The sequence below is a fragment of the Lathyrus oleraceus genome, chromosome 3 (assembly GCF_024323335.1).
Source record: "Lathyrus oleraceus cultivar Zhongwan6 chromosome 3, CAAS_Psat_ZW6_1.0, whole genome shotgun sequence".
Taxonomy (NCBI): domain Eukaryota; kingdom Viridiplantae; phylum Streptophyta; class Magnoliopsida; order Fabales; family Fabaceae; genus Lathyrus; species Lathyrus oleraceus.
The window spans coordinates 181,343,833-181,355,077 of NC_066581.1; the positions used below are offsets into that span (position 1 = coordinate 181,343,833).

The 11,245-nt window shown below is 40.3% G+C and overlaps 1 non-coding gene across 1 annotated transcript; it reads right to left on the reverse strand.

Annotated features, from left to right (window-relative positions):
• Window positions 1-8,086: 8,086 nt before the first annotated feature.
• LOC127133081 (small nucleolar RNA R71) lies at window positions 8,087-8,193 on the reverse strand. Its single transcript, XR_007807076.1, has one exon. It is a non-coding gene; the product is annotated as a small nucleolar RNA R71 (small nucleolar RNA).
• Between the last annotated feature and the right edge of the window lie 3,052 nt (window positions 8,194-11,245).

Here is an 11,245-nt window from a genome sequence, read left to right on the forward strand (position 1 = left end):
AAATTCATCCACGATGTGAGAAACTTCTATTGGGACGAACCGCTCCTTTTCAAAAGGGGTAAAGATGGCATTTTTCGCTGTTGCGTTCCGGAAGAAGAGGTAAAAAGTATTATCGAGCATTGTTATTCCGCACCTTATGGTGGACATGCGAGCACCTCTAAAACATACGCCAAGATTCTTCAAGCTGGCCTATTCTGGCCTACCATGTGGCGTGATGTCTATGCTTGCATTGTCAAATGTGATAGATGCCAACGCACTGGAAACATTTCAAGATGTGATGAAATGCCTCTAAGAAACATTCAGGAAGTAGAACTCTTTGACGTATGAGGTATAGATTTCATGGGACCTTTCCCACCATCCTTAGGAAACAGGTATATCTTAGTAGCTGTAGACTATGTGTCTAAGTGGATTGAAGCTATAGCTGCACCCACCAACGACACTAGGGTAGTAATCAAACTATTTAAAAACTATATATTCCCTAGATTTGGAACACCGCGTTTAGTCATAAGTGATGGAGGATCACACTTTATATCGAGAATATTTGACAAACTTTTAAGAAAATATGGATTTAGGCATAGAGTAGCAACACCATACCACCCACAAACTAGTGGCTAAGTAGAAGTATCTAATAGGGAGATAAAACAAATCCTAGAGACAACTGTTTCTATTTCTAGGAGAGACTGGTCTCAGAAGCTTCAAGAAGCATTATGGGCCTATAGAACCGCTTTCAAAACCCCTATAGGAACTACTCCTTACCAACTAGTTTATGGAAAATCCTCTCACTTGCCTTTCGAATTAGAGCATAAGGCCTATTGGGCCATTAAAACTTTGAATTTAGACTACCTAGCCGCTTGAGAAAAGCGTACCCTAGACATTCATAAATTAGAAGAACTTAGGCAATCGGCCTACGAGAATGCAAAAATATATAAAGAGAGGACAAAAGCCTATCACGACAAAAGAATAATAAAGAAAAATTTCAATATAGGCGATCCTGTTCTCCTTTTTAACTCTAGGTTACGACTCTTCCCTGGAAAGCTACGTTCAAGATGGACTGGTACTTTCGAAGTATCCAAGATTCTGAGATCCGGAGCCGTAGAAATCAAGAACGATACTTGTAGTCCACTCATTGTAAATGGACAAAGACTGAAGCTCTACGAAGGAGGAGACATTCCAGCATACTAATCAAGCCACACCCTGATTGATCCATTGATTCCTACTACTACAGGTGTATAAATTCTAATCGTCAAGCTATTGACGTTAAACAAGCGCTGCGTGGGAGGCAACCCATGGTTTTTCTTTCATTTTACTTTTTCGCATTTATTTTATTTTATTTTTATTTTATCTTATCATATTTTTGATTGAGACTAAGTTTTGAATGGTTTGCATTTTCAGGATCACTTTCTTAACTTTTACAGGATGCAGGATTTCGATGACATGCACGTGGCCTATAGGGATAATGCTCAGAGAGAACGCTACATCGCTCTGTATCAGCGCCCTATGGCACCCACACGTTATCCTAATCAACATTGTATGGAGGCACTGGGTATCGAGCCGAGTATCCGATTCCTTAGCCACCAACTTCACTGGGACGAATTTGCTGATGACTTGAGTAACACATACCGGAACCTGACATTGGAGTTCCTGAGTTCATTCGACTATGACCCATACTCTGGACCGGATGGGTATGCTGCTTTCAGGCTCTTTGGAGTTGAGTACTCTTTCAGCCAGAAGGAGTTCGGCGACCTATTGGGTTTCCAGACCACTCCTGATGCTATCCCGGAGACACCTATGGGATATTTCCTGGGTAAGGAGGTGGAGAAGTTTTGGAGTGATATATCAGGTGGAGGAAGCCAAGATCCATCTATGCAGCTATCTCATGTCATATATAACCCAACCTTCAGACATTTTCAGATGATATTAGCACATTCCTTCTTGGGAACACCGGATGCAGAGACACTACTGAGTGAAGAGGAGTCTTCCTATTATTTTGTGCATCCCATTCTCGCCCAGTAGCATGTGGGAACTTTTTATTATACAGTCTCAGCGGTATCTCCAGATCCACCGAAGGAGTCATCCATGTGGGTGGAATCATCACACAGATTGTTGTCGCTTTAGGTCTGTCTCGCAAGCTGTCACATCTCCGGATCTACTGTGGGTACACTACCATGGACATCGACTTCTGTTTGACCAGAGGATTGATGAGGAGAGCCTCTTTCCACCCATGTCAGTTCCGATTGCTAGTCGACAGTGAGGCTATCCACTATTTCACACTGCCAGACCCTATAATGACCAGTGTGCATGATCCAGCGAATTGGAGTTATGCTCTAGAGGGCCAGGGAGAAACCGTCGAGGCACAGAGATCACCACCCGTTGCTGAATACACGCCTACACCATCATCTCCTAGAATCACTGTTTTCTCTAATAATCGTTCATTGCAGACACCCGACATACGCACCCAGATTGATGAGTGTCGTAAAGAGATCGCATAGCTTAGATAGGAGGTGGCTGACCTCACTTTACAGATGGGAGTGTCTGATCTCACCCATGCTACTAAAGCCGACTGTCTATATCAGGAGATCGCAGAGCTCAAGCAGGAGATAGCCACGCTTCGTGGATCCACCCAGGAAGACGACATCCCTACTATATGATCTCACCATTTCATTTTATTTTATTTCTCCTTTTCTATATTTTTCGTATTTGCATAACTCATTTTATATTATCGCATTTGGAATATTATATAAACCATGTATTTACATTAATATTTCGGTTATATATATATATATATATATATATATATATATATATATATATATATATATATATATATATATATATATATATATATATATATATATATATATATATATATATATATATATATATATATATATATATATATATATATATATATATATATATATATATATATGTCTTATGTTTGTTTTATTTGCATTTTTATTTTCAGTTATTTATTTATTTATTAGTCTAATATTTAATTTTTGTTTTTATTTTTTCTGTCTTTTTATTTTTTCTTCTATAAAAATTATGCAAGCCAATGATACTAGGAAATCACAAGACAAATGCTATTCGGATCCCTCAAAGCCAAAAGACAAGAGAAGCCCAAACCAAAGGACCAAAATCTGGCCCAACCAGATTTGGCCTTGTGGCGCCCGCCATAGGACCTATGGCGCCCGCCATAGGACCTATGGCGCCCGCCACAGCGTCTGTAAAAGGTTGGGGGCAAAACCCTTTTCTTCACCATTTTTGTAACTTACAACCTCCCAAACCCATTTTTTCACCTTGGAAAAACATCCTTGAACCCACAAAAAGCTTATACTTTTCTAACCACCACACCACACAAATCATTATCCCACTTACCATTTCCGATTTCATCCGTCGGATTTTGTAAAAATCCAACCTTTTCACAAACCACTTCATCTTCTTCATCACTTTTCAAGAGCATTCAAATGGAGTTTAACGGATTCATTCTTCGAGGAGGGAAACCGGGGGATAGACAAAGAAAAATTATTGAACGATTGCAAAATCGGGAAATCCTCCCAACAAGGTATGTTAACGAAAACTGTCTCTACACTTTAGGTATCTATCATAGCATATTTCATTTATTAGATAATTTAGGTTTGCATAATTTTTTTTCCACCAAAGAACCTACCTATGAGCGGTTGACAATTGAATTTTTGAGTTCCTTAATTTATATTGTCAACCCTAACACTGCTAGCACAGTTGGTACTGTCAGATTTAGAATGTTTGTTGTTGAATACGAGTTCAGTACCGATGAACTAGCCAGCTTGTTAGGGATCCCTCATGGGGACGATGCTATTTGTCAGGCCTCTTTGGATTCCGAATGGTCTGTTGAGGAATTTCCCTTCTGGGAGCGTTTATCAAATACTTCCAGGCACTCTTTTAAAGGAGTTCTTGCCTCAACTATCCATAACCCAGCCATCAGAGTTTTTAGATATCTGTTGGCATGTACTATTTTTGGCTGGGAGAATCCAAATAAGGTTAATGCTAGAGAGCTTCTATTTTTGCAAGGAAGCCTCACAAATAGACAAATTAATTCGGTCCCGTTCATGCTTTCCCATATGACTTTAACTTTGAATAAAGAGGGACCGATTTCTTTTGGTGGATTGATTACGTCTATTGCTCGGGCACTTAACCTGAACAATGAGATGGCTACCCTAGACCCCTTACCTCCTCGCACAATTAACCTAAAATTTCTGAGAGACATGAAATTGTGTCGTTCAAGGAGAGAAGGAGGTTATACACTTATGGTTCATGGTGTAGCCATCCCATCTGTTGTCCTACCTTGCACTAGACGTACAAATATACGAGATGAGAGGAATTGGACCTACGCTTTAGAATGTCCACCTGTTTTGGGTCCTCTTCCTCCTAACATTCCTGATGAGGCGGGACATGACACTGATGATGAATATGATCCAAGAGAGAGATCTCCCGTACCCCATGTGTCCCCCCATCATCCTTCACCACCACACACCGCACCATCTTCTTCTTCTGCAGGTACCACTCCTGGCTTCTATATTACACAGGAGATGTGGCGTGACCACATGGCTAGAGAGCAAAGGCGAGATGACCTACTCTCTACCATCCAGCAACAAATGGCGGACAACCTGAGCTTTATGCAAGAGTCGCAGCGGAGGACAGACAGGTCCTATGACACTGTTCTACAGTCCCTGCTTACGATTACAAATACGCAAGCCCGTCAGCAACAATACCACCAGCAACACATGGCACTCATCGACGCCACTCAAGGTTCCATTCTAGGTAACCTTCGAGAGGGGAGGACCGCTCAGGATGCCCTGCAGGCGAGGATGGATCAGAGAGACCGTCGTCGTACCCGATCCCGTCGTCCACCTCAGGATGGCGAGGGCACTAGTGGTCAGCAATAGGTTGTCAGGTAACTCTTCCCTTATCTTATTTCGAAACATTAGGGACAATGTTCGATTTAAGTGTGGCAGGAGACTCTATCGTCTTTTCTTTATTACCTTTCTCGTTTTTTTTCCTTTATCGCTTTTTCTTTGCTGTTTTTAGATAGTTTATTTCCTTTTGGTTGTTTATTTTGCTTTTTAGTATAATGCATGAGTCTGACGAGTCACCAAATATAATAGATCTTTCGTTCAAATCGAATCTCCCCATACCTTTAGCCCCACCAAAAAAAATTTGCAAAAGAAAATAGTGTTATTCCGAAATCTTTCAGGTTTTAAAGACATGTTTTGAGTAAGGATGCGGTGACTTGGGAGAACTTTGTGAAACATCAGTATTATTTTAGCACCATAGACTTCGTAAATATAGGAATCATTCCCGAAACCCCATATACCATGGCCTTAATCATCATTTCCGTATAAGTCCTCAGTAGTTTATCCTAGCAGTCAGCTCCGGCCTACGCATCCTCTACGTAGGGGACCGATGCAAATAAGTGAATGATCCAGCAAAACAAAAAAAAATAAAAGAAAGCAAAAAGGCAACTCCGGTATAGGTGACCCTCACAAAGTCATTTAAACCAAAGGATTGTAAAAAAAAATTGCTAGAAAAAGAAAAAGAAAGAAACTCACCTGCTATTAGTTGGTTCAGAGGTATTTGGCACTAAACTCGGTAGGACGGATTACGATCCGATCCCCCACAACTACAGTTGGGACCAATAAAAGGGTTTACACATATTTATGTGCCAGAAACCCCATTCTCATATCATAATCACTAACAGGCCACTCTACTATGAAGCATGTACGGATAACGGGCTTAATGTGATTGCGCCTGAATGAAAAGGACACAAAAAGAGATGAGGAGGAAGGCCTAGGTATTGTGGGATAATATGGGTTGGTTAATATAGGAATGAAGTTTATTTCCGTATTTGCGGATTAGTGTCATCATGATACCCTTAGTTCACTCAGTTAGTACCTATCACTGCATCCCAACTTGAACTTAGAATTTTTACCTGAAGCACTCGTTTACACCAGTTTTTCTTTCATGAGCTTTATAATGTTTTGCTTGAGGACAAGCAAAGGTTTAAGTGTGGGAGAGTTTCATAACACTGAAATTTACCATATTTTCGACTCCGATTTCACATGCATTCTAGTTGTTTTATTGTCATTTTGTTGCGTTATTACTATGTTTTCCTTTGTTTTCAGGTTTTTACTTTAATCGGAGCCCCGATCGAGAAAAGGAGCGAAAAAGAGCCAAAAACCCTAAAATTCAGCATTTTGTACTTGTGGCCTACCCATTGGCTGGCGCCATAGACCCTGCCATGACGTGTCCAAGCACAACTTCCCTCAACTCCCACGTTTCCCCACTACTTCCGCTAAGGCGCCTCATTTTGTGCTTGTGGCGGGCGCCACAAGAGGAAAACAGTTTCCCTCCCATTTTCAAGTTGAAGGGCATCCAAGTCATTTCCATCTTTTTACTCGCTTATAAATAGAAACTCGAAATCACTTTTACAATCATTCAAACATAGAACAGAGGCAAACTCAGAAGCAACTTTGTTTCACTTAGGCATATATTCAGTATTTTAAAGTGGTAATCACTTCGCATTGGACTGTTAGCACAATTGTGTAATCGAGTCTGTGATAGAGTCTGTAATCGAGTTTGGAGCACTTTGGAAGGAAGTTAATATTGCCGCCATTTTCATTTCCGCATTGCAATTTACTCAACCCTCCGATTGGAGCAGGTTTTTATTACTTGTCTTTATCTTATTTATTTCCTCGCACTCGCTTTACATTATTTATTTCCTCGCACTCGCTTTACTTTATTTATTTTCCTCGCACTCGCTTTACTTTGTTTATTTCCTCGCACTCGCTTTAAATTGTTTACTTCCTCGCACTCGCTTTAAATTATTTATTTGTCGCACTCGCACTACTTTTATTTACATTCCGCACTCGCACTACTTTTATTTACTTTCCGCACTCGCACTACTTTTCTTTAACTTAATGCACTTTTACTTTACCATGTCTAACTAAATTTATAAGGATCGTAATCGAACAGATAATCCGTACAATTGTTTGTAGAAACACTTAAGGGCTATTTTAACTTTCAACTTAAGTTTTCCCGCACTTCACTTCTGTTGGGTAAGATCGAAAGCCGTCCAACGTCTATCTACTATAACGCAATGCGCGCCTTTTTATAAGTGACAATAAGAGGGTTTGATTAGGGAGTACAACTCGGTTCTGAATACGCGAAAGCGACAATTCCTGTTAAATTAGTTCTTTTCAAAGTAGGAATACTTGCCCGTAAGTAGTTCTATTAGCAAGTACTTGGTTTATTAATTGATTACGTGAATTACATTCGACCCTGTCTTTATTAATTTATCTTTATTCAACACTTTACTTTTCATTGCACACTCTAAAAACACCTATTTTGATTGCCTTTGATAAACATCATAACAATAGATAACGATAGATTGACACTTGGTCTCTGTGGATTCGACAATCTTTTATATTACTCTGACGCGTTTGTATACTTGCGAAAAGCACCGCTTAAATTTTTTGACGCCGTTGCCGGGGACCAATTTCGTCAAATTTAATTTTCCTATTGTTATATCGTTTAGACTTAGGCTATTTCCCGCCGGTCAATGCGAAGAACTCGCAGTACCGGAAGTTTAAGCTTAGTATATCCTCTAGCGGAACCTGAACGTTACGCTCGCGCACGTTGATTCTTTCATAGAATTAAGAGAGCTATGAGCGAAGATCAAAACCAAAGACCTCTTAAGGATTTCGCTCAACCATCTAATGAAGAACCTAGTTCTAATATAGTAAACCCAACTATCCCAGCTAATAATTTTGAACTTAAACCATCCCTGTTGCAACTAGTGCAACAGAGACAATTTGCAGGTCTCGCTACTGAGACCCCAAACCAACATTTAAAAATATTTCTTCAATTAGGAGATACTTTTAAAACCAATGGAGCTTCTCCTGAGGCAATACGTTAAAGATTATTCCCTTTTTCCCTTAGAGATAAAGCCCTATCGTGGTTAGATTCCCTTCCACCCAATTCCATTACGACTTGGGATAACCTTAGAAGAGTTTTCCTTGCTAGATATTTTCCCCCGAGTAAGATCGCCGTTCTTCGAAACCATATAACTAGATTTACCCAAAACCAAGGAGAATCGTTGTTCGAAGCTTGGGAGAGATATAAAGAGTTTTTACGAGCATGCCCACATCATGGTTTAGAAAACTGGTTAATCATTCAAACCTTCTATAATGGACTTCACTATAACACGAAGATGATCATCGACGCTGCCGCAGAAGGTGCTCTAATGAATAAACCTTATCTTGAAGCTAATGCCCTCATTGAAGATATGGCTCAAAACCATCAATCATGGGGAGTCGAACGAGCGATAGTTGAAAAGAAGGAAGTCCAAGGAGGAGTGCATGAACTAAGCTCTATAGACATGATGCAGGCTAAAATGGACACATTAGCCCTCAAAGTCGAGCATATGTGCATAAACCCGAATACTGTAGCCGCAGTTTCATCGGATTGTGAGACATGCGGAACCAAAGGACACCAATCTGCAGAATGCAGTCTATTAAACGAAACCCACTCTGAGCAAGTGAACTACAACCAAGGGAACCCATACTCGAATACCTATAACCCTGGATGGAGGAATCACCCGAACTTCTCCTATAAAAACAATAACCCAATCCAAAATAATGCACCTCCGAGACCTAGTTATCAAACCCCTAGATCAAATCAACCTATGCAACCTGTGCCACCAAAGCCGAGCCTTGAGAAAATTATGGAAAATTTTATCACCGCTCAAACCCAACAAAACAAGGAGTTCATGAACCAAAACATTCATGTTAACAAATTGATTACTCAGTTAGGAACCAAGGTTGACCAAAAAGTTACTCATACCAAGATGCTTTAAACCCAGATCTCTCAGGTAACTTTAAACCAAGTCCCTCAGACTACACCTGGAGGACAATTCCCTGGACAACCTCAACAAAATCCGAGAGGACAAGCCGATGCCATTACCCTACAAAGTGGGAACGCTTATGATGAGCCACCAAACCCAAGATTGAGTGAACCCGAAACTTCTAAGGAATGTACCAAACCCACAGACGAAGTAAAGGAACCATAGGAATCTGAAAACCAGGAAGGTCGAGAGAAAGGAGAAGAACCTAAAGATAAAACTTACGTACCACCCCCGCCATATAAACCACCTATACCATATCCGCAAAGACTCAAAAAAACCCAGATCAATAAACAGTATCAAAAATTTATTAAAGTTATAGAAAAACTTCATGTAGAAATCCCTTTCACAGAAGCCATCACCCAAATACCTTCTTATGCAAAGTTTCTCAAATACATCCTTACCAACAAACGTAGACTTAACGATCTGAAGCCTTTGGAATGTAATGCTATTTCCGAGGACAAATTAGCAAAGAAAGACAAAGATCCTGGAAATTTCTCCATTCCTTGCCTTTAGGGTAATCATGTCATCGAAAAAGCTTTTCTAGACTTAGGAGCTAGTGTGAGCTTAATGCCTTTAGCAGTTTGTGAGAGGTTAAAGTTAGGAGAATTACAACCCACTAAGATGTCACTTCAGTTAGCCGATAGATCTGTTAAATATCCGATAGGCATTTTAGAAGATGTCCCTGTTAGGATAGGTCAGTTATTTATCCCTACTAATTTTGTTGTCATGGACATCAAAGAGGACAATGATATACCAATCCTTCTAGGTAGACCATTCTTATCAACTGCAAGAGCCATAATAGATGTCAAAAAAGGAAAGTTGACATTCGAGGTAGGTGACGAGAAAATAGAATTTATACTTTTGAAATTTCTTATGGCACCCATGATGGGAGACGCGTCTTATGCCTTAGATATCATTGATGAATGTGTTAGAGAATTAGAACAAAAAGAAATTATAAAAACAATTAAGTTACCATCAACTCTCATAAGGGAAGATGACGACTTTAAGAAACCCTACATCGATGATAACCTTTACGAATGTTTATCCCTTACCCCAGATCCTATACCATGCCCTAAGAAACCAACCTTAGAACTTAAGGAACTGCCTAAGAACCTGAGATATGAGTTCCTCGATGAAAAGATGAACCGTCCAGTTATAGTCAGTGCTACCTTGAGCCAAGAGGAAACGAACCAACATTTACACGTTTTACGAAGACACCCCTCAGCCTTAGGATATAATATCTCTGACCTGAAAGGTATAAGCCCATCCGTATGCATGCATCGGATTTCGCTCGAAGAAGATTCAAAACCCTCTAGGGAACATCAGAGAAGGAGGAGTGATCTGGACAACCAATCCCTCCATCGCTGCGCATACTCCTTAAATGTCTCTTTGTCTTTTTGAGACATAGACCTCAGGTGGTCTCTATCTGGCGCCATATCCATATTATATTTATATTGCTTGACGCAAGCCTCTCCCAAGTCATTGAAAGTGCGAATGCTAGCACTGTCCAATCCCATGTACCAACGGAGCGCAGTGCCAGTCAAACTATCTTAGAAGTAGTGGATAAGCAATTGATCATTGTCGGTTTGAATAGACATCTTACGGGCATACATCACAAGATGATTGAACGGACAAGAGTTTCCCTTATACTTTTCAAAGTTAGGCACTTTGAACTTCATCGGGATCTTGACATTTGGCACTAGGCACAACTCAGCTGCACTCTTTCCAAATAGATCTTTACCTCTCAGCGTCTTCAATTCCTTGCGCAACTCAAGAAACTGATTTTTCATCTCGTCCATCTTCTCATACACATCTGGACCCTTTGACGGCTCGTACATGACCGAGCTAGATATCGGCATGGAAGCAAAAGTAGGCGCAAAGCCTTCAGGCACAAAGTTGGGCGGCATTCCCCACGGGAATCCGAAAGGCATATTTGGCGTGAAGTGGGCGGTAGCAGTAGGCACGGTAGAGGTAGTTACCTCTGAAGTAACAGTCCTCGCGGGAGGAGTTGCTGGCGTTGGAGAAGCTTGATTCTGAGTAGCAAGAACTGACTCCATCATGCCAGTCAGGTGGACAATCTCATCCTTCAGTTCTCTGTACTCTTGCTCCAAATGCTCCATAATTTTCAGATGATTGGCTCGGGTATTGTACCGGTGAGTCAGCTTGGCTAAAGCATAGAAGAAACACCAATCAGACATCTCGCAAAAACCTACTTATGCAAATGATGCATGAAATACAATGCTTGATAATTATTTTTTTACTTTTAAGTAATTTACTATATCATTTGCAAATATATATATATAT